This window comes from Canis aureus, chromosome 2 (genome assembly GCF_053574225.1).
Source record: "Canis aureus isolate CA01 chromosome 2, VMU_Caureus_v.1.0, whole genome shotgun sequence".
NCBI lineage: Eukaryota > Metazoa > Chordata > Mammalia > Carnivora > Canidae > Canis > Canis aureus.
In genome coordinates this window covers 19379418-19402771 of record NC_135612.1, presented here as the reverse complement: position 1 = coordinate 19402771, position 23354 = coordinate 19379418, and the positions used below count along the sequence as shown (strand labels likewise).

The window sequence follows — 23354 nt, the reverse complement described above, 5'->3', positions numbered from 1 at the left end:
TGAAATCACTATAAACAAAAATATAAGGGAAATATAAACAAAAAAACAAAACCAAAAAAATCCTAACCAACCAACCACAAAACTGGAAATAAGGTAAAGGCCATGAAAGAGGCACATGACACAAGCACCTAAACAAACACATAACATGCATCCACATGCACACAAGCACACACACACGACTACTAGGCATATGGGATAACGTTTAACCACTGTGGTAGAAAAAAATCCATGAAAATCATAAACATACTGTTATTTAGCAAACTGGTAATTACCTGAAAAATAATACTCAATATGACAAAGATCTGGTGAGATAGGCAGTGTCACATTCTGCCACTGGGTGTGAACTAAGAAGTTATTTCTTTGAGCAAACTGGAATATAGGTCTAAAACCTTGATAATGTACATATGTTTTATGAAGCCAATGTTTAGAAACCCATCCTATGAACGTAGTTAGCAAGATACCAAATGACTAAATTATAAGGCATTTATAGGAGTATTTTTGAGAATAACAGAACTATGGAAAACTAATTGGTTGAAACTGAGTCCTCAAAGATCGAAGACCCACTGGTGACATCATTTTCATTGTTTTCCATTTTTTTTTTATCTTCACCACTCTTGTTTTGTTGTTGCTTAGGAGTTAAAGGTTGAAATACATAAATATTGAGTATCATATATATGTTATGTTTACAAGTGTAGTCTTAAACATATGGTGGCAACAGCTACAGAATAATTGAATGAGAGCAGATAAACAGTTATGTTATAAAGTCATACTTAAAGGTAGTATGACTTATTAAGTTGTGTTATGATAGCCAATGTTAAAGTAATTTTGTCCATCTCAATGGAATTTGGTATCGTCTTAGCAAAATTTAATATCACCTTGGGCTCAGGATTGCATAAAAATTTCCTACTGCAAAAGATGTTAATTATATATATTTTTTTTACTTTTGAAAATGACCTTGTGATAGGTTTCTCAGAACTATATTACCCTCACAAGATGGGGAAAATGGCCACTACGATCAATAATGCCACTAGTGTAACTCCAGAGAATTCTCTAATATGTTCTAGTCAAAGATGTAGAGGTCACTGCCCCTCATAAAAACAAGATTTAGCAAGGAGAGGAATGGATGAATAAATACAGGTAGCACATACTTATTTTTTTCCACTATATTATTCCCAGTTTTACTTCAGGTAGAGCACTCAATTCATTACTTAGCTTTCACTGTAAATAAGGACACAAGTTGGCTAATATAAAGTTGAGTTTAGGGATGCCTGGGTGGCTCAGCAGTTTAGCACCTGCCTTCAGACCAGGGTGTGAGCCTGGGGTCCTGGGATTAAGTCCCACATTGGGCTCCCTGCATGGGGCCTGCTTCTCCTCTGCCTGTGTCTCTGCCTCTCTCTTTTTCTGTGTGTCTCTCATGAATAAATAAATAAAATCTTTAAAAAAAAAAAAAAGTTGAGTTTAAAAGCCATGTCTAGAATAATATCTACAAGTTATTATTCACTTGATAACAACTTTTTGAATAAATAATTGGTCCCCATCTAATATTTAAGATATAGAAACTATCATGGAGAGGAGAACAGAACAGTGTGGTTTCACATAAGAGTCACCAATGACTGGGATGTAGGCTGGGATATAACTTTTTCTCCTCCTTCCTAGGCATTTCTCTTCATGATTATTACCAATAAAATAATCATTCAAATGTATTTTCTCCACAAGAAAAGCTAACAAGGTCAAATAAATATGGTATTATACAATGCCCATATGAGACATGTGTTTGCTGTGAAATAGGGTGAATTTTGCCTTACATCCCATCGGAGCTCTCTGTGAAAGAAGAGTCTCTGTGGATCCCTAAAATGTATTATTGAGAACAGCCAAAGGTATCAGGAGCTCCTGTAACCATATAGCATAGAAATCAACTTATCCTGTATGTTCTAAATTTTCTGCAAATTTTTTCATATATAATCATAAAGAATATAAAGCACATATTCATTGACAAAAGCCACTATACTTAAGGCCAAACATCACCACCCAGCATGATGTTTAAGTATATGAGAATAATTCACTAAATGTCTACCTAGAAAATACAACTAATATGGAATTTTAACATGAAATGAACAAAGATCTATGTTTTATCTGGTCCTACACATGAAAGTATCACTTGAATGTTTTTCTATGCTGTTTTAAAATTACTTATTCTAAAATTACATAATACAATAAATTAGACAACTTTAATTTCATCCTAAAACTGCAATTGCAATAGGAAATTCAAAATAATAGAACCAATGCTTATTATTTCAGGAAAAGTAAGAGAAAAGCATGGCATAATTTTTTAAAGCACTGGATTTGCAGCCAGAACATGTAAACATTAAAATGTTTTCAACTGCTTACAGCTCATGTCCTTGGGTGCATCACTTATTTTCTTTAGCCCTTGTTTTTATCTCAAAACTGGGATAATATTAACATCTCCAAAGTCTCGTTGAGAAGATTAAGTAAAGGAATTTGTTTTAAAGATGTTTAGCTGACGGTATTTCTCAGAAGCAGAACTCACAGTGTTGGAGAAGAAAAATGTACATTGGTTCAGTTAGATTAAATAATTAGATTCACCAGGATGGAAATTGGTCACAAGGACTTGGTGGAGGAAAAAAAGAGGAAAGAGGAAACTTCAGAACCACAGATTTCTTGCCACCTTAAGAACAGGATGAGCAGGGAAGCCCCGGTGACTCAGCAGTTTAGCCCCTGCCTTCAGCCCAGGGCGTGATCCTGAAGACCCGGGATCCTATGGAGTCCCACATCAGGCTCCCTGCATGGAGCCGGCTTCTCCCTCTGCCAGCCTTTCTCTCCTCTCTCCTCCTCTCTTCTCTCTCTATCTCTCTCTCCCTCCCTCCCTCATGAATAAATAAATAAAAATATTTCAAAAAAAAAAAAAAAAAGGGGGGGGGGGGATTCCCTAGGTGGCTCAGCGGTTTCGCACCTGCCTTTGGCCCAGGGCGTGATCTTGGAGTCCCGGGATTGAGTCCCGCATCGGGCTCCCAGTATGGAGCCTGTTTCTCCCTCTGCCTCTCTATGTCTATCATAAATAAAAATAAATCTTAAAAAAAAAAAATAGGATGAGCAAAGAATACAGCCGAGTTTGGCAAAACACAGTAGAAACCTAATGACAGTGAACTGTGCACATGCCATGGTCACCATGGCAATTAACTTCCACACTGTAGAAATGGTAGAATTTTATGGAAAAAATGTCAATGCATTAGGAATAGAACAATGAGTGGTCTAACTAGCTCCACCATGAGCAAAAGAAATTGGGTTTTATGCAATTAGGCCTAAGAACATGAAGGGAAGAATTTGCATTTAAGTTTAATTTGCAATTAAGTATTAGGTATAAAAGATTGAAAGTAGGCCTATGTGCTCAAGGCATGGCAGGCCTATTGTACTTCCTGCTGTCCATCTGCAGAATAAATAATAAGCTGACTGTGTCTCTATGTTGTTCCATATTGCACCTTCCCCCTCCACCATCAATGGTTATTAGCACTGCTGCTTCTCTTTGACCTGTGATGTGATTAAGGACTGAAGAGAGAAGTTCTCCCACTGGCAATGAAGAAACATCCTACCATGTTGTGGAGAGGATGCCATACAGAGGATTCCAAGCAGCCTCTAGAAGTTGAGACTGCCCCACCCCGCAAGCCAGTTTGGAGCCCACAAGAAATTAGTGACCTCCATCCTACAGACATAATAAATTAAATTCTGCCAACAACCAGAGAGCTTGGGCAAAGACTATAAGTCTTAAATTAATTCATCGCTCTTGCCAATACCTTCATTTGATCATGCTGAGCACAGAACTCAGCTATACCATGCTCAGACTTCCAACCTACAGATTTGTGAGATATCACACTTGTGTTAAGCCCCTAAATTTGTCATAATTTGTTATAACAACCAGCAATAGAAAACTAGCACAGTAGCTAAGCCTATGTTATAGATACACAGTAGATAATATATAGGCTTTTATTACCAAGTGATGAGTTGAAGAAACAATGTACAGAAAAATCATGAAATACAAACATGTATTCACACAGATTAGTCTTTTATGCAAGAAAGCAAAATGAAATTATTTCCTCTTTTCCATCAATGGTACAGCAATGTCTGTAGAGATTATTAATGCCTACAGGTGCAATTTCAGAAAAAAAAAACCCACAATAGACAAAAGTTCTTTAATTCCTAAAATACTGTCATTAGTAATCACAAGCCGTTACTGAATACCTACAGAAGGCCAATAACTGTGCGCATACTTCTTTATTTAATCTTCTCATTATATCCACAATGTAGGTTTTTCTCCCATTTGGCAGATTGGAAAACTGAGACTTAGGGAATTTAGTGGCCTACTTAAAGACATTCAAGTTATTAAAAATAGTCAATAATCAATCTGTCAGACTCTAAATCACTTATGTTTTTACTATACTACCTATGATAACTTTGCTTTAAGCCTTGAATCAAAACTGAAATACAAATATTAATGGAAAATTACTCTGTTACTTACATTAACATAAATTTTAAAAAAATTTGGGAAGCATCAACAACTTAGGAATGTATATAACACCTTCAAGAAAAAAATCTCTCATTGTAATTTCAGGAGAATCCTGTAAGGTAGTCGGGGTGGGTATTATCAGTTTGCCTGTTTCACACGTAAGAGAATTTAGGCTTAGAGTGCTATACCTAACTTGACACTAGGTGGACATGATGCTAAGTGACAGTATTAGACCTCAATCTCATGTCTTCTCTTCAAATACAGAGTCTGCTTCCCCAAAAAGGGATAGGTGCATGGAGGCAGAGGGCTGATGGGGAAGGATGCAGAAATGGTGAAGACAGCACCCACCTACCTCTTAGTTCTCAAAAGATCATCCCCATGATGGCGAATCTACAAGACTAGCACACTGAAAACATTCATGGGCCTAAATATCAGAAAACATAAAATTTGTCCTATACCTGTGATGCAAAAAAGCTATAACGTCTGGTGCTTTGAAATCCATCACAGCTGTATAGAAAATAAGCATATTAGACCACTTTCATTTGTGATAATCTACTTTCATTTGATAAGAATTGTTGTGAAAAAAATTCCCAGAGTTATCCTGTGATTTTAACACTTAAATCTTTTTTTTTAATGTGGACTCTTTTTCTACATCTGTTCATCTGACATCATTTTGGGAAATATCAAGAAAGAATAAGCAGAACTAGAAACAATTCAGACTTCTCCATTTCACTGATTAACACTCACTAATGGTACTGATAAGAACAGAGTATTCAATCATATATCGTATTTTGCTAGTAAGTTATAGTTAATAATATACAAGTACCATGATAACATTATGGAAGTAAATCCTATTTCTAATAAGTACTAAAGCATAGTCAAATGCGCTGTCAACAATGTTGTCAATTAATTGTCAATTACCAGTGTCAAGGTAAAGGCGAGCTGTTTGTTTTCTGATCGAACAGTTCATTGAGAAGATTGTTTTAATTATAAATCTCTCACGTCCTTCCACATTAAGTGTCTTACTGGAGGTTGAATAGTCATTAACGTCTTACATAGTCGAGCCTTTGCAACAATTGTTTAACAGCTATTTTGCAATTATAAGCAGCACACTAGTTAAACAAAATTAGAGTCCACAATTATTTTTGTAATGAATTGGAAATATAAAAATACATGTAACTCTCTGGAAGTCAAAGCATACTTAATTCTCGTTAGCTTCCCACGGAGTGAAGGGTTAATTTATTAAGAAACGTAGTATGATTACAGTAATTATTGTGTATTGGTTCCTGGTAAGTGAGAGTTTCATGAGTTTTAAATCCAGCAGGGTAGCACATTCATGTGATTCTCTTAAAACTCCAGAAGGCATGTTTTTATCTCTTATGTGCTATAATACTGTGGATACACTTACCTTTAACTAATGTACTTTCTGAAAAATTAAGGACACTGAGTTTATCACTAAGAAACAAATACATTTTGGGCTCAGAATATCAGAATATTAATCCTGAGGAAGAACTTTTTTTCTTTTCCTTTCTGTAATTATATCATTATTTTAGGCTTACTGTACTATAATAAAATCATAATTTTTAAAAGCCCACTATGATTACTATGCTTATTTCAATGCACGTAGCACTTTATCAGTTCCAAGCTTGATAACACAATTGGTGCTATCTTGATAACACAAGAACAAAAATGATTTTTTTAATCTCAGATTTTTCACATGGAGTATTCAAAAAGTGCTACAGAGCACAGAGGCCCGTAGACAACTCAGGCCTAACATGAAAAGTGTTATTTTAATTCCTTCAACCTAGGAACCTATATGCTCTTACCTCAAACCTTTCTTTCTAGAGAAGCTGAATTTGGCCACTTTACCTAAATTATCCCCACCCAGTTGTCCTCTGTCACATCAACTCAGAGCAGATAAAATTTGCAATCATCATCGGGGTGGGGGGTGGAGAATATACGTTTATTATTGACGACCCCTCTAGAATATAAGCCACGGAAGTCTGTTGGGTTAACTTCTGGACTTCCAGTACCCCATATGGGCTGGGTGTATAATACATTTTAATACATAGATGTTAAATGGATAAATTAATAACTTAACCAGTAAGGGTTTGTGGCTTCTGCCTTTGCAACCTGCCATCAATCTAGAGTAGTGGCAACAGTTGAGCCTGTAATGAACTCCTTGAAGATAAGTATCAGCTTCCCTCATGAGGCATGTCTGAGAACACCTGGGCAATAAGGGCAGAGTGCATCACTCATTAAACCACACCGGAATGTGGCTGTTAAATACTGCAACATCATAAAGCTTGTTACCGGTTGCAGCAGAAGCACAAGTCATCACGACATCTAAAATGGCAACCAGGGGTGCAATCCAAAGGGATGTCTCTACATGCTAAGAATATAAAAGAACTGCTAATCCTGAATCTCTCCACTCTTTTTTATCCTTATACAAAATACAAAACATAAAGATTAACAATAAGCCTGACTTATCTTTGAGGCAATTCTCAAGGAAGAGCCAAAGCAATGATTAAAGTGAATTTAATGTCATTTTACTCTCTATTCACGTGAACCAACTTCTCCATATTTTTTCCATAGTTGAGGTGACAGGATTCACCATCAAAGATAAACAAAACAGGAGAGTGCAGGATCACACATGTTTGGAAATAAGATCTAAGAGAAATTTGCATAAAACGAATAGTACCAAATCATCAGGAGACATCAAAGAAAGCCATTACCAATCTTCCTGCTTGGGTACTCAGCAACTCCCTCCTTAATGACACGTAGGGTCTATTTGAGATCAGAGCCATTTGTTTATTTGTCTTATTTTTCCCATGATTCTCTTGCCCCTGAGGGCAGTTCTGTGCCTTACTCCTCAAAGGTGTTATTGTCCTATGTGGGGTGTACATTAAGTAGTTCCTGAAATATGTTAAAATCTCCCAATTTCATTTTACAAATACAGAAAGTATTCCATATAGCAATATCACTGGTTACAATAGTACAAGCACAAATAATTCCTTGAGGATTTTCCCCCATGCCCATTTCCATGAGCAGCTAGGAACAACACATGATTAGGTCACTTCAGAACAAGGCCTGCCTAGATTGGATGATTAGACAAACAGAACAAAAATTAGTCCAAAATACTAATTATATGTCCTATTGCACTTACACATTATCCAGAACTTGTACTATAGAGCAAGCCAACTGCTCGCTGGTTCTAACCATTTCACACTTGGAACCATTCTCGTTATCATGTATATTGTTTTGAATTAGACTTAAATGAAATGTACTTATATGGGCCCACTGGAAATACATATGTATTCAACTAAAGAGTTAAAAGCCTCACAACAGAAATTTATTTGGCAAAGAAGGAATATATATATAAAATATACATATTACATATATAATGTATATATGTATATTATACACATATATCATTCCTGTGGGATAGGAAAAACAATTAACAATTTTCCACTGCCATTTGGAAAACAAAATGAACTGAAGAAAAGGAGAAAAGTGGTAGTTAAACATGTTATGTGGAAAAATTACAAAAGCTAGATTGTAGTTTCCTTCATCAACTAGTCTACAGTAACTCACAGATTACTAACAACTTATGCAAGTTTTACATGCTTAGTCCATCTGCTCTTCATTAAAAAAAAAAAAACTTGTCACCATAGCAACTGCCACATGCCATGGTATTTATGCTGCATCTGATGTACAAAGCATAGTTTGTGTAGGAAGGAGTGTGTGTATGTATATGATGCGGCAGCTGTCGTCTCTGCCATTTTGTTGCTGCTCTAGAATAAAACAAGTAGTGGTTAGGAATACTCATTTTAGTAGTGATACTAGTGCTCATTTAACTAAATCCTGACCCCCCCCCAAAAAAAAAATTCCTTACCTAATCATCACCCTGGTCTGACATGCTTTACTGAAAAGAGACTGTTTTAAATGGTTGTTTAAAGAGAAAACCCCACTTTCATCCTCATTTTTAAAGACGGACTTAATACAGCTGATTCATTTTTCTAAAACAGCCAGTGACATCTTTTGTGTGAAATCACAGTATATATTGGCCCTATTCGATAATGGCATTTATCTCTTAGTTACATTCTCTGCAATAAATGTGCAAAAGATGTCTCAGTTCCTTTGTTGTCTCATAAATTTTTTTGTAGACAAATTGCTAGAATTCAATTAGACCTAAGATAGAGCTTGGAAATCATAGTTGATGCTGCTGGCTTAATTCTCCACTCTGTATTTTCTTGCTGACATCTACCAGAGAGGTTGGACACATCAAATAAATACTTGCTTTTGTTTTTCAACAGGTAACTGCTTAGAGTACCAGCTTTTCTTGCCTCTAGAGATGTCCACATGATACAATTCCAGCCAATAAGAGCTAATGAGAAGTCCCCTGGGGCCTATCTGAGAAAGCAGTGCTCTTTGGGGGGAGGGAAGGGAATTTACCAGATTCTACTAGCACTCTCCACTCTCCTAATTTACAACTGGTGTTTTAATGGTCACTTTGCAATGGAGTAACAAGCACATAGAGCAAAAGGATAGCAGAAGCAGATATTTTATTCTGGCATGGTGGCAATGCTACACAAGCTTCTTTGTCCCGATTTCCTCTCATCGACAATAATTCAGTGTCATGGTTTAGGCCATCGTTAGTGATATTTTGTTACTTACAGATGAATGCATTCTTAGGTGATACAGAATTGTTTATTCTGCAAAGAATGCATTGCATAATTTCTATCTTGATAAAACAGAACCTACTCTATTTTAGAGATTATTTTATTTGCTGAAAAACCATACATGTGAAAAAAGGACATATTTTAGATCATGCCCTTGATTCTTTCTTTGATAAACAGCTTGTGTTTCAATAAAATGAATAAAAACTTAGGATGAAAAACCAAAGAATTCAGTCAACCTAAAATTCCAACCAAATTACAATCAACACTTGGGAATCAATGGAGATTGAAGGTGCTTTCTGAAGTACTGGTTTGGCATTTTAAATTCAATTTCAATAAAAAAATTTAACATCGCAAGATGGCTTATGACGTCCACAGCCTCACAAGAATCATTTCCTTTAAGAAATAGAATATTATTTGCTCTTTAATGCCTAGTTCAACCAGATCAAAGTATAAGGCCCAATTTTCCAAATGTTACACACACGTTCTGAAGAAAAGATACAGACCCAATAAGCATTCAGGTGAAGCTTCAGTGGCATCCAAACCATCTTAATGGAAAACAGCTTTTGGTTTCTTGCTTTTGATAAAGGTTAACATGCTTTATTAAGCAATATATGTTATAGTACTAAGTTAAAATAGTTTTAATATATTTAATAAATATTTTTTAAAAACATAACTAATGAGCTAGCAGTAGGCTGAAAACATCCAAAAGAGGAAACTGAGCACAAACTGTAGCTAATTCTCCTCAGAAACTCTTCTGTAATCAAGACTTAGCCTTTTTTCCCAAATACACACCAGAAATCCTACAAGTTATAAGGAGATCCAGTTAAATCTAGAAATAATTTCCAATGATCGGAAACTCCAAGGTGTCTTCGATTGCACATTCAGAGGCAGGGAAAGAGTAATTAGAGAGGAGAGAAAGCAAATGGTCCACAGCCATAGCATACACTTTGTCCACCGAACTTTCCTATGTTCAAATTTCAAAGTATCTGATTAATGAAAAGATGTGTGTCATACAGTAATGTCCAAGAGCCAAGAAATATTGCCCACTTAGAAAATTTGATCTATGCCCAGGATAGATGAAGTTGAAAATATATATAAATGAATAAATCTAAATTTTTAGTCATAACAAATTTATACATTTAGTTTGTTCATTTATTCAAACAATCATCCATTTATTTATTCAATAACTATTGACCTTTCTAGGAAAACTACTGTAAGCCCTGTTTAGAATTATTTCCTTCCCTAAAAAGTTGCCATCCATTTTTCTGAGACATAGTAAATAAATAATTTTGAAAGTTTAGATCTTTAAATTCTGTTGCACATATAAGGAAAAACAGCATTTATTTTTGCTTTGTAGAATCAATATCTCCCACAAGACTATAGCTAATGAAGCATATTACTTTTCCTATCCTTTATTTATACAATTTTATTGTAACCTAAATTAAATATTAAGAGAAAAACTCGAGGTAGTATGAAACAGAACATAATTTGTCAAAGCATTCACCAAGTTGTAATGGATTCACTGCTAGAACTTGCTGAAATCTTCTCTTGGATGTCCAAGCAAGAGCAAGCAGCATGCATACACAGAGTGGAAATACATTAGCCAAGTTTATTAAAAAAAAAAAAAAAAAATCTGTGTGTGTGTGTGTGTGTGTGTGTGTGTGTGTGTGTATCTTACTACAGTGTATACTGCCAGATGGAATTTCAGGTGCCTACATCATCATAGCTATTATTAAAGTATCCTTTGTGATGATACCTCAGGTAGTCAGGACTGTTATGCAACAGGGAGTGAGGGAAACATCTTAGGTTTTTAAAGCTATTAAAATTTCTTGCAGGTGTGTTTGAGAGAAGCACAGCACAAATTCACTTGCACACTATGAGGATTAGAGACTATGCAGCCCATCCACAAGGGGCAATTAACACAAATAGTGTGGAGGAAGAAACAACCAGAGTTGCAAACTAAACAGAACTTACATTGTACTCGCATACCCCAATTATATTGCAAAGCACAGATGTTTAATCCACAAAATAAATGATATTGGCAGTTTTAGGCTATGATATAATCCTACAGGGTCTACCTTCCTAAATACCCACTTTCTACTGATCCCCTTGTTCTCAAGATTGTGTTTTCTCTTTTCTCTGTGATGTGAGCCTATTAAAAATATGAAGTTTTACTCACCTACTTGTTGCAGCTAGCAAAAGCCTCAATATGCTACATCTGGAGTAGAAATTCTTCACAGTCACTTCAGTTAAAGGTTTACAGCATATTAATTAAAACCTTTCTAAGGTCCAAAGTTGATATTTATAAAAGGCTAGCTCTTATTTATGATACTGTTAACTTTAAAAACAAAATTGCCAGTCATTTTACCAGCAGAAATGGGTTTATACGGGAATGAGAGAATGGCAAGCCGAGACAAACAGACCACAGCAAAACTATAGGCAAGTCTGCAAAATACAGGAGAGGGACGCTCTTTTATGAAGGACAGGGGGAAGTTGGGAAGGCCTCCTAAACAAAAAGGCCTTTGGCCTAAACAAGGGAGCGCTAAGTATTATGGTTACTCATTGGCTGAGTTGCCACTGTCTGTCATTGGCTGAGCTGTTGCCAGGGAAGCAGGAAAGCCCCGTTTACTAGTGCTGGGATAATGAAGTGGTGTGCTCTGCAAGGCCCATGTCTTTCTGTTCTGCAACTAATGACCTGATTTTTCTGATCTGCCATTTATGATGCATGGTAGGGCATGAGAGCTCCCCTCCTGAACCTCCCAACTTCATTTAAGTGAGATTTTCCCCTTATTAATTTTTATAATACAGATTAAAGGTCATTCTAATTAGCCCCAACACCAGTGCTCCAAAGAAAAGCTGATTTCCCCCAGTAAGTGGTGCCTAAGTCTATCTATTTTATAAGAAAACTCAAAATCCGGGGCACCTGGGTGGCTCAGCAGTTGAGCGTCTGCCTTTGGCTCAGGTCCTGATCCTGGGGTCCTGGGATGGAGTCCCGCATCAGGCTCCCTAGAGGGAACCTGCCTCTCCCTTTGCCTATATCTCTGTCTCTCTGTGTGTCTCTCATTAATAAATAAGGGAAGGAAAAAGGGCAGGAGGAAGGGCAGGAGGAAGGGAAGGGGGAAGGGAAGGGAAAGGGAGGGAAGGGAAGAAAGATGGGGATACCCGGGTGGCTCAGCAGTTTAGCGCCTGCCTTCAGCCTGGGGCATGATCCTGGAGTCCAGGGATCAAGTCCCACATCAGGCTCCCTGCATGGAGCCTGCTTCTCCCTCTGCCTGTGCTCTGCCCCTCTCTGTGTGTGTCTCTCATGAATAAATAAATAAAATCTAAAAAAAAAAAAAATAAAAGCAAGCTCAAAATCCTAATTTTTTTCCCACATTCCAAAATAGGTCATTCCAGAAGAACAGCATGGAGAGTAGCTTTGACTACCATACCACACCTGTCATTTAAGAAAGCTACATTAATAAATAACACCTTAAAAATTAAATTACTAAATAAGAAAGAAATGGAAAAAAAGATTAATAGGTCTTCCCCAAAATTAGGCCCCTAAAATCAAAGAGGACCCATAACCCGTGATGATTTGAAAAGACTATTAATGCTTGAGTTAATATATAATTATCAAACCCTTTTATTTTTCTCCCCCATGTACAGCAGCCAGTTTCACTGACAATTTTCCTGCTCTGAGAATTTTTCACCTTTGATTAATGACACTTAATAAAAATTCCAGCTAGTTGCAATGAAAAGAAAAAGAGTCACTTGAACCAATGGTGAAGTACCATATAGAGCTAGGCTAGGAAAGGTTAATGGCATCATTACTTAGGTCTTTGGAGTACACATATATCCTCCCTCAGATAATGTTAGGCAAGTTGGATAGTGCATTAACCCTTTGCAAACTAGAGGGGTACTTTGAGAATTGTTCATTTTGAAAGATAATAGTTATAAATACAGCCCTTTTTTTTTTTCCTCAAAGGATTTCTGGACATTACCATGCCATACAAAACAGAATTAATCAAATCCAATAGGATAATAGTAAAGAGGAAAAAAAAAAACGCTTCAAGAAACCAAAATCCAAGTCTGGGTGCACAAAGTAAGTATAAACCAATTATCTAGGACAAAAAGTAACTATTCTTCATATCCTCAGCCTGCCAGGAATGCCTCTTGAGAATACTCAGACTTCATACAAAGAAATGGACAACTTTTGTACAGTGCCACAGATTTCATAGAAGTTTTTTTTTTTCCTAAATCATCCCTTGATACTGCATCACGGTACTATTCAAATATATATATATATGATTAGGAAAAAAAAAACTTCTATGAAATATATATATATATATGTATATTTATATATACACATGTGTGTATCTCTGGGTTCATGCATGTCCCCAACCTGCCAAGTTCTCCCCATAGTTCTCCAGAAGCTGCCTTTCTTTGCATAGAGTAGCTGACTACTCCCCCCACCACGCTCCCTCACAGCTTCCTATAATTCTCATTGCCAACTTTCTCTCTGGATCACTGTCCCCTTTCCTTAAACAGCAGAACCTTTACTCAGTAAATCCCATGAGTATGATGCAATGCCCCTATTTAAAATGTGGAGAGCTTATCAAAAATTAAAAACAAAAATAAAAATACACACACACACACACACACACACACACACTGCAGTGAAGAAAACTGGCTATTCATTAACCAAAGTTCACTGGGCCCCTACTTTGTAACATTCATTGTTCCAGGTGCTTGGAATGTACCAATACACAAAACAGACTCCCCAAAAATGCCCTTGTGAAATAGACATTATAGTGGGGGAAGTAGATAATTAAAAAGACACATAACAAACAGTTAAAATTAGAGTGCTACCCATTCTAAGTGTGAGAGGAGATAATAGAACTAGGTAAGGGCAATTGAAAGTGACAGGTAAACTATTTTTAATAGGAAGAGGTTGCTATTTTAATGGGCTAGTTAAGAGGGCTTCCACTGTGATAGCTGACTTTAGCCTTTTACTCACCTACTCATAATCATTTTGATTAGCTAGGAAACACCTTTGTTGGCTGCCTCTCCATTTAGCCTCTAGGAATTCCATGCTCTATTAGCCATCGATCTGTAGACCAAAGTTATTCTAGCCCTGTTGATCAGTAGACAAATTGTATCCATCTCACCTTTGATAGTAAAGTGCAAGGTTGAGGCTGTTCTCCTTTAGCAAAGTAGAGGACTGCTTCTGCTGACCTGTAGGATTCAGCGACATCTGGGGATTAAAAGTTTGCAAATACATCTCCTTCCCATTCAGATCATAAGTCCTGCTTCTTCTCCACCAGCATCCTGACTTTACCATAAGATCCTTACTTAAAGGATCTTAATAGAAGTGCATTCAGCCTCTTTTGGACCTCTGCCATCCTTGTAATAATTCGGGAGCCTGATTTCTAGTATATTAAACCCTCTAGATGCAGGGGATCAGAATTTCTTTAAATACTTCCATGAACACCTTCTGAATTTCATATCTAACTGTATTATTTTCAAGGCCTCTAAGTCAGTTGAAAAAACAGCTAACTCTACGTTAGTTATAATTGCCATGCCCCTTTATTGTTTGGGTGCAAGAGCTGTTGCAAAAGCCAGCATTTTTCTCCCTGTCAACCTGACCAGTATGTCAGTCCTCCACAGTGATAGTCTAGGAAATTGTGACAGTACAATACACAAAAGATTTTCCACAATCAACTCATTACCAACAATTGGATCCTAGTCATCTTCTGGCCAAGGGATCCAACACAAAAATCATACCCTAAAACCCTGTTTTCTAGAGCCAAGTCTGCTATCGCCTTTCTTAGGGCTTCACTAAAATCAGACCCTAAGGTAAGGGCTTATGTACCAGAAGTTGGAAGAAATCCCAAGAATAACTAGGAGCGTCTGGAATATGAGACACAAAAAGGAGAAAAACCAATAAAGAGTATATGAATGAGTGAGGCATTGCTGTGGACAAACAGGGGTCAATCCTACTGGGAATTCTCTAAGAACCCATGGACTGAGTTGAGTGTTCAGGGCATTTTTCACCAAATTCTAACCCCACTGGTTGGAGATACCCGTGGAGCAGTTAGCTTTTCTGCACAAGGTGGACTGTGGCTACTGTGGTGAAGTAAGTTTCAGAGAGCTATAGAATTCCTTCAGGAAGGGAGAAAGAGAGCTGTAAACCCCTGTGAGATTAAATTGCCTGTCATGCTGGACAGTCTACTACACCAACAGATATCTTTAAGTGGGTGAATGGATTATGGCTCAGGGCAGCAATTGAATCTGCAGAATTGCTTATAATCTAAATTTAAACATGCAATATTAACAATAAAATTTAGTATTTTACCAATACCTTTCCTTTTCTCCAGGACAAATTGAGGATGCTGCAACATCTTAAATTCTTCTATTCAACTCAAAATGTATAAGCTATTGCTGTTACATATATTAAGTCAGAAACATATTAAAACCTATAAAACTATTATTGTTGTTGTTTTAATCAGCCAATATGTATTAGGTTTACCTTCACATTTAGCATCTTTTTCCCCACATTTCTGACTTCTTGTCTGGGATTATGTTCTTTCTACTTAAAATATATTCTTTAGAATTTTCCTTAGCAGCCTGAAAATAACTAATTTTGTTGTGCGATTGTTCATTTGAAAATGTCATTTTGCATTCATTTTCAAGGGTGTTTATACCATTGTGCATAAAATTCTAGTTTTGAAACTGTTCTTTTTTCTAGTACATTGTAAACATAACTTTTTTGTCTTCTGGTTTCCATTGTTGCACTGGAGAAGTAAACTCTCGTTGTAACCACTGTTTATTTAAAGATAATCTCCCCTGCTTTAAAATTTGTCTCTGGTTTCCTGGGGTGTCACTATGTGTTTAAAAGGAGACAAAAATGTTTTCCCACTTGTGATTCATTGGGCTTTTAAAATATGAAGATGGATGTCTTTCATCCATGCTAGATAGTATTTTCAGATATTTTCTCATCCAATATTCTCTATTCTAGTCTCTCCTTTCTTCCTTTCTGGGATTCAAATGAAATGAATATTTGATTTTCTCTCTGAATCTTCTGTTTGTCTCTCATCTGTATTTTTCATCTGTATATTATTTATACTTTTTTCTGAATAGTTTTTTCTTATCTATTTCTAGTTAACTAATATCTCTTCATCTGTGTCTAATTTTTTCTTAAATCCAAACTTAGTTCTTAAATCATTTCATCATAATTTTATTGTATAATTCATATTTGTTTTTGTTTTAAATTATTTATTTTTAAGAAGATACTGTTTTTTTATAGCATTTCTAGAGTCACAGCAAGATTAAGGGGAATGTAGAGATTTCCAACATGCCCTCTACCTCCACACTTGTATAGCTTCCTCCATTATCAACATTCCCCACAGAATGGCATACTTGATACAAATGATGGATCTCTATTGACACATAATTATTCAAAGTACATAGTACACAGTACACTACACGTTAGAGTTCACTTTCGGTGTACCTTCTACGGGTTTGGACAAATGTGTACAAGAGTATTTTCACTGCACTAAAAATCCTCTGTGCTCTGCTGATTCATCCTTCCTCTTAATCCACAACCCATGGCAACCACTGATCTTTTTAGTGTCTTCATAGTTATACCTTTTCCAGAATGTCATATAGTTGGAATTATATAGTATGTGGTCTTATTAGGTTGGCTTCTGTCCCTTAGTAGTATACATTTGATGTCCCTCCATGTCTTCTCATGACTTGATAGCTCTTTTCTTTTCAGTGCTATATAATATTACCTTATCTGTCTGTACTACAGTTGGTTATCCATTTATCTACTGAAGGGCATCTTGGTTACTTCCACATTTTGACAATTATGAATAAAGCTAATACGAACAATTCGTGTAGGTTTTTGTATGTACATAAATTTTCAACTCCTTTGGATACATATCAAGCAGTGTGATTGCTGGACTGTATGGTAAGAATATTAGTCTTGTAAGAAATTACCAAACTGTCTTCCAAAGTGGCTGTACCATTTCGTATTCCCGCCAGCAATGAATGGAGTTCCTTTTGCTGCACATCCTCACTAGCAGTTAGTGTTGTCAGTAGTTTGAATTTGGCCATTTTATACTGGCATCTCTTATGTTATTTTTAGTTTCTTACCAAATTTTTCAATCTTACCTCCTTTATTTTTAAACCATAATTAGAGTAGTTGTTTTCTTGTCTGAGACTGAGAGTTCCAAAATCTCATGTCTTTGTGGACCTGTTTCTATTGTATGTTGTTTCTGATGTTTTGTACTTGCTTTGTTAATTTTAATTGTATAATATGTTTTATTTAATAAATTATTGGAAGATGATTTTGATACCTAAAATGATGGTAATGTCTTTCACAGATTACCTATGGTAGCTTCTGAGAGTTGTTAGAGAGATTTGAGGTTTCCCTGACCCTAAGTAATAAAATTCTGGCTGCAAGTCCCTATAATATCTAATTTCCTTCTGGTTCACACTTCCTTGAAAGCATAGTTCTTCATGAACCCAGTGTTAACTGGAGACTGGAGTATGCATCCTCACCAGAATCTGAGGATCACCCCAGACCTATGAGACCACTAAGGGAACAAGTTAGTTTTGCAGCCGCTCTTTCAGAATGGGAAAATAATCCCAAAGCAAAAGCAATTTTGAGCAGCTTATCTGAGTTGTCCAAAATCTTGGCCTGATTATTCCATATTATCTTACAAGCTCTTTACTACTTTCAGAAAGATGTCTTTATAAAACTTTGACCAGGTTCTTCAGTTTTTCTAAGAAAGAGAACTAGTTTGGGCCAACTAGCTATTACTGGAAGTGAAATTCTCAAAATCATGTGTTTTTAATTTTGATCAGAGAGCCTTTCATATGAGTATTTTTATTAAGCCAATATCCTTTAATAAAAGAAAAGATTAATAAAATTCTAAAAATATCTGAAGAAATACAGAGTTTCACTTATTTTTGGTCACTGTATGGCTGATGCTTAGACACAGAAGAAAAAATAAGTATACTACTAAAGTACAGAAAGAGTAATTTTATTGAGAAATAACTGACATAGAACATGTTGATCTGATGTATTTAAATATTGCAATGTGACTATCATCGTAGTGTTAGCTAACATCTCCATCACATCACATAATTATTTATTTTTTGTGGTGAGAACATGTAAAATATAGCCCATTAAAAACTCTGAAGTACATAATACAGTACTGTTCACTATAATCACATGCTGTACATCAGGTATCCAGAACTTATTCATCTCCTAACTTCAGATTTGTAACTTTTGACTAACATCTCCCTAATTCTCCCACTCCGCAGTCCCTGGTAACCATCATTATACCCTCTCTTTCTGCAAGTTCAGCTTTTCTAGATTTCACATGTACGTATCACACAGCATTTATATTCCTGTCTCACTTACCGCAGTTAACATAATGCCCTCAAGTTCCATCGATGTTGTCACAAATGGCAGTATTTCCTTCTTTTTTTGTGAGTGAATACATAGTACATATTATTATACATAATATATATATAAAACATCTTTATTCATTCATCCATTAACAATTTGGCTGTTTCCATACCTTGGCTGTTGTGAATAATGCCGCAACAAATACAGGGGTGAAGATATCCTTTTGCTATCCTGTTTCCATTTCTTTTGGATATGTACCCATGAGTAGGATTGCTGGGTCATATGGAAATTCTATTTTTAATTTTATGAGGAACTTCCATACTATCTGTTCTCCATAGTGGCTGAACCAATTATATTCCCATTAACAGTGCACAAAGGTTCTTTTTTCTCCACATCCTTGACAATACTTGTTATCTTTTGTCCTCTTTATGATGGCCATTCTAACAGGTATGAGGTGATATCCATTGTGGTTTTGATTTGTATTTACCTGACAATTAGTGATGTTGATTTCATGTACCTCTTGCCTATTTGAGAGTAATTACTAAATTTGTCTTCTGCCATTCCCCTCTGAAGTTGTGCTTTGTCAATTTTGGAACTAATCAAACATTCATTTGTAAATCCTAAATCTCTTGTTCAGCTGTGAAATGTATAATTATTCCACTGAATTGACCAAATCTGCTCCCTGTACAATGCAGAGTGAGCAGAGGCCTTAGGGAGAAGAAACCTAACAGAATATCCTTAGCTTTAAATATACAAAAACATTCTTTGACTCTAAGTAAATATGCAACGTTAGACTCAGCCAAGAATATAGGGCTGTCTTCATTTTAAGAAGAAATTGCAGGCATTATTATTACTACATATTCAGATCTCTGGACATCTGCAGCCAGGCAGAATGTGACAATCTGCCTGGTAGGAATACAGCATATATAAGGGACAGCTTTGTGAAAAGTCATAATGAATTAAGACAGGCCACAGAATTTGCCCCCAAATATTTCCTTTACTGATATTCAATGGGTCATATTTTATTTCTTCAAAGCAACAGATTAGTGAATAAAAATCATAAGTACTGTTTTTAAGTTGTTAATGTGTTTTTGTCCCTATTAAATATATTTACATAGACAACTTTGTCTAATTATCTACAAGGTGCAAAGAAACGGCCTAAATCAAAAAGTTGAAGTTTTACTTAGAGGAGTCAACATGGCTAGGGCATGTTCAAAGATTAAGAAAAAGAAGGTACAGATGAATACAATAGACCAGAGAAAGAAAGCTCAGCATCATGCAGTCCCTCATTTCTCCATCAATTCTTCCATGTGAAAATATGTAAATGGGTGGAAAAGCAACAAAAATAAAGAAAATGTTCTGAATGAAGACTAAAAGTGTTGAGGTAGTAGAACCATTGGTGGTTTGCAAGGAATTAGAAGTGGGGAAGAGAGAAGAAAGCATGACAGTCTGATGAGAGAGGAAGAGAGCATGATAGTTTAATATTTTACAAGCCCTAATAATGAAGAATAACAATATCATTCAAAAATATAGCAAAGTCAGTTTGGGAAAATAAAATAATGTGCAATGATTTTCGTTACGGAAATGTGAACTTTGTAGGACAACCATTCTGCAATGAATTAAGAAATGAAGATCTGCAGTTGGGACAAGATGTTGGTGATATGCATGTGGCAGACATACACATATACATAGAATGTGAGAGTACATCACTTTAAGGGAGCCATGTCAAGAAGAAAGAAAACAGAGCTAAAGATGATGGAATGACTCCTATCTCAGACTTAGATTCCAGGGAATATGACCTTAAGACAGATGCCTTGTATGGGCAGAGTAATACCAAGAAAACAGGAGCAAAAATTGTCAGAGATATATGGCTGTATTCCAGAAATGATGAGAGTGAGTCTTGATTGAGGGGAGAATGGTCTCTGGTGTCAAAGGTGGTTATAAAAGACAAAAACAAAAGTTAATTAGAAATTTTGGATGACATTTCTGACTTCTGAGAGGGCAATTTCAGAAAGGATACCTTCCTTTCTCCCAGGAAATTTTTATATTGAAGGATGAAAAGATTTTGGATGACTGCTTGAAGAAATTGCAGGATCCAAATCCTTTCATTCAAAATATATATGTATCAGGCACCTGGGTGGCTCAGTCAGCTAAACGTCTGCCTTTGGCACAGGTCATGATCTCAGGGTCCTGGGATGGAGCCCCACATCCCCTGCTCAGTGGGGAGCCCACTTCTTCCTCTGCCTCTTCCCCTGCTTGTGCATGCTCTCTTTCTCTCTCTAATAACTAAATAAAATCTTTCAAAACAACAACAAAGTATATAATTAAAATAGAAAATCAAATAAAAAACAGAGAACACAATTGCTTTGTCGAGTGTGAGTACAACTCCATAGCATTTATGCCTTCTTCAGTACCATCTCTTTCTCTCCTCTCTTCCACTGGTTTAGAGGAAGAGTAATGAGTATTAGGGAGGTAAGATCAAAATAAATAGCAAGAGGTATGAAAATTCTGAGAGGGTTTGTGTGTGACAAGGATCTGGGCCTCACCAGTTTGGATATTCTCAGAGAAATAACAGCTCAGTAAAGGCCCCGGGGAGTCCTAGAATTCTGCCTAAATTACTTAATCAAGCTAGGATGTAAGGTTAACTTTATATTAACCTTTACTAAGATAGAATATGGACATCTAGGTAGAAATGGTGAACCCCATTCTTTGAAATAAAAACAAGGGAACAAAGTCAAATGTATCTTTCAGGTTAGATCTCAGATGGCAGTTAGAAGCAATATTAAAAGGACACCTGGGTGGCTCAGTGGTTGAGTGTTGGCTTTTGGCTTAGGGCTCAGGATCAAGTCCAGCATCAGGGTACCTAGAAGAAGCCTATGCCTATGTCTCTGCCTCTCCTCTGTATCTCTCATGAATAAATAAATTTTTTATAAGAAAAAATATTAAGCTCTCTATACCTTTCTTCTTGTTTCTTATAACCTATCTATGACCATGCAGCTGAAATGAAAAGGACTGACATGCTTATGACACAGGAGCTTCGGAAAAGGGGCTGCTGAACAGCAAGGTTTGGAGAAGAACCTCTATGATACATCACATATTGACAACTACCAAAAGAATGGGGAGTCTGATGTAATGTTGGGGCCAGTGACCCCAGAGCCTCCTGAAACGGAGACGGTGTGTCACCAGCCTAAACTGAAAGTACAGTACTGGGCCGAAGCACTTGAAAGTGAGGATATGAGGCCCTAGTTGGTCTTGTTGAAAGTAGGGAGATAAAAGACAGAGGGGTAATGCCAGAAAATTTGTTGGGCTTGATGACCATCTAGATATGAAAGGCAGTTACTGAGAAGGAAGATCAATGAAGAATAAAGATCTTCATACCTTAGTGTAAAGAAAATTTTAATTTAAACACAGTTTGGGGGGATCCCTGGGTGGCTCAGAGGTTTGGCGCCTGCCTTTGGCCCAGGGCGCGATCCTGGCGTCCCGGGATCGAGTCCCGCGTCGGGCTCCCGGCATGGGGCCTACTTCTCCCTCTGCCTGTGTCTCTGCTTCTCTCTCTCTCTCTCTCTCTCTCTCTCTATCATAAATAAATAAATATTTAAAAAATAAATAAATAAACACAATTTGGTGATGAGTTTGTTTGTTTTAATAGTACAATATCATAAACTATAGCCAATTATGAGTTCTATCTAAATACTTTTCTATTTATATTTTTGGGGGGTTTGTTTGTATCTTTCAATAGAAAATGAGAATTCATGAAGAAGGAAGTGCAAAGCTGGAAAGCTTTTGAATCCTAAACTCCTTTAAGGGAAATTCTGTAAGTGAAAATTTGGAACTATGCTGTTTATGTTCAAGGTCATGCATTAAATCAGTTTAAAATCATACAGACTTATTTTAGAATGCATAGGGTCATTCCTAGTGGCTATAAAACCATTAAGAATTTACCAATAAAACTGTAGATACTGTCAACTGATCTGAATAAAGAAGAGCACATGGGCCTCAATACAATAGTTCATAAGGAGTAGCTGATTTTTTTCTTTCTTAGAAAAAAAAGAATTATTCTGGAGTATAATAAAAACATTATCAGCTGTATTTTCTTTTTTATACAACAGAGGTTCTAAGGGCTTGGAGGACAGGAGACACCGCTGTTCACCTCTTTACCACATCACCATTAGCCACTCCAAGATTGCCCTGGATAATGCAGAAGAGGGTCAAAGGCAGAGGCTTCTGAATTCATCATGAATTGATTCACTCTCCCAGCTGAATACATCTCTCCTGCCTCTAGGACAGCATGTCAGCAACAAGGAATCACTACAACTGTGATTTCCCCTTTATGACCCAGGCTTGGGACTCAGCCCTGCCCCAAAAGATGCAGAAGGGTACAATGTAGGTGAAATGAAGCAATCTCGATATTCTTCCCCAGAGCAAGAACACAGATAAGGGGCAATGATGAAATGCCTGAAATAAAACTGATAATACATCATTAGAAGACAACACTAAAGTGAATAAGCATAAATTGATTACAAAGGCCTTAGACCCCACAAATGAGTTCTATTTCTAATTAGGAAACATATCATTTGATATTTAAACAAAGTGACTGAGTTCGCTTTTTATTTAGCAGAAGAATATCACCTCTTTCCTAGAGGCCCCTCAGTGATCAGTTTTAAAATAACCAGTGTTCTTTCTCTGGTCTAAGGGATCCATTATCCCTTAGTAGTATGGCATAATGTAGTATGATTATGATTGTATGATT

General features: G+C 36.4%; 1 protein-coding gene across 20 annotated transcripts in view; it reads right to left on the bottom strand.

The window, feature by feature from the left end:
- Nucleotides 1-23354, bottom strand: part of LOC144293967 (uncharacterized) — a 1010193-nt gene that overhangs the window by 534620 nt on the left and 452219 nt on the right. For 6 of the 20 annotated variants that reach the window (XM_077865362.1, XM_077865366.1, XM_077865376.1 and 3 more), the window contains one exon: nucleotides 14352-14418. The exons of the other annotated variants lie outside the window; for them this stretch is intronic. The gene's annotated coding sequence lies outside the window, so the exon portion shown is untranslated. The remainder of the gene's footprint in view (nucleotides 1-14351; nucleotides 14419-23354) is intronic. 20 annotated transcript variants of the gene reach the window in all.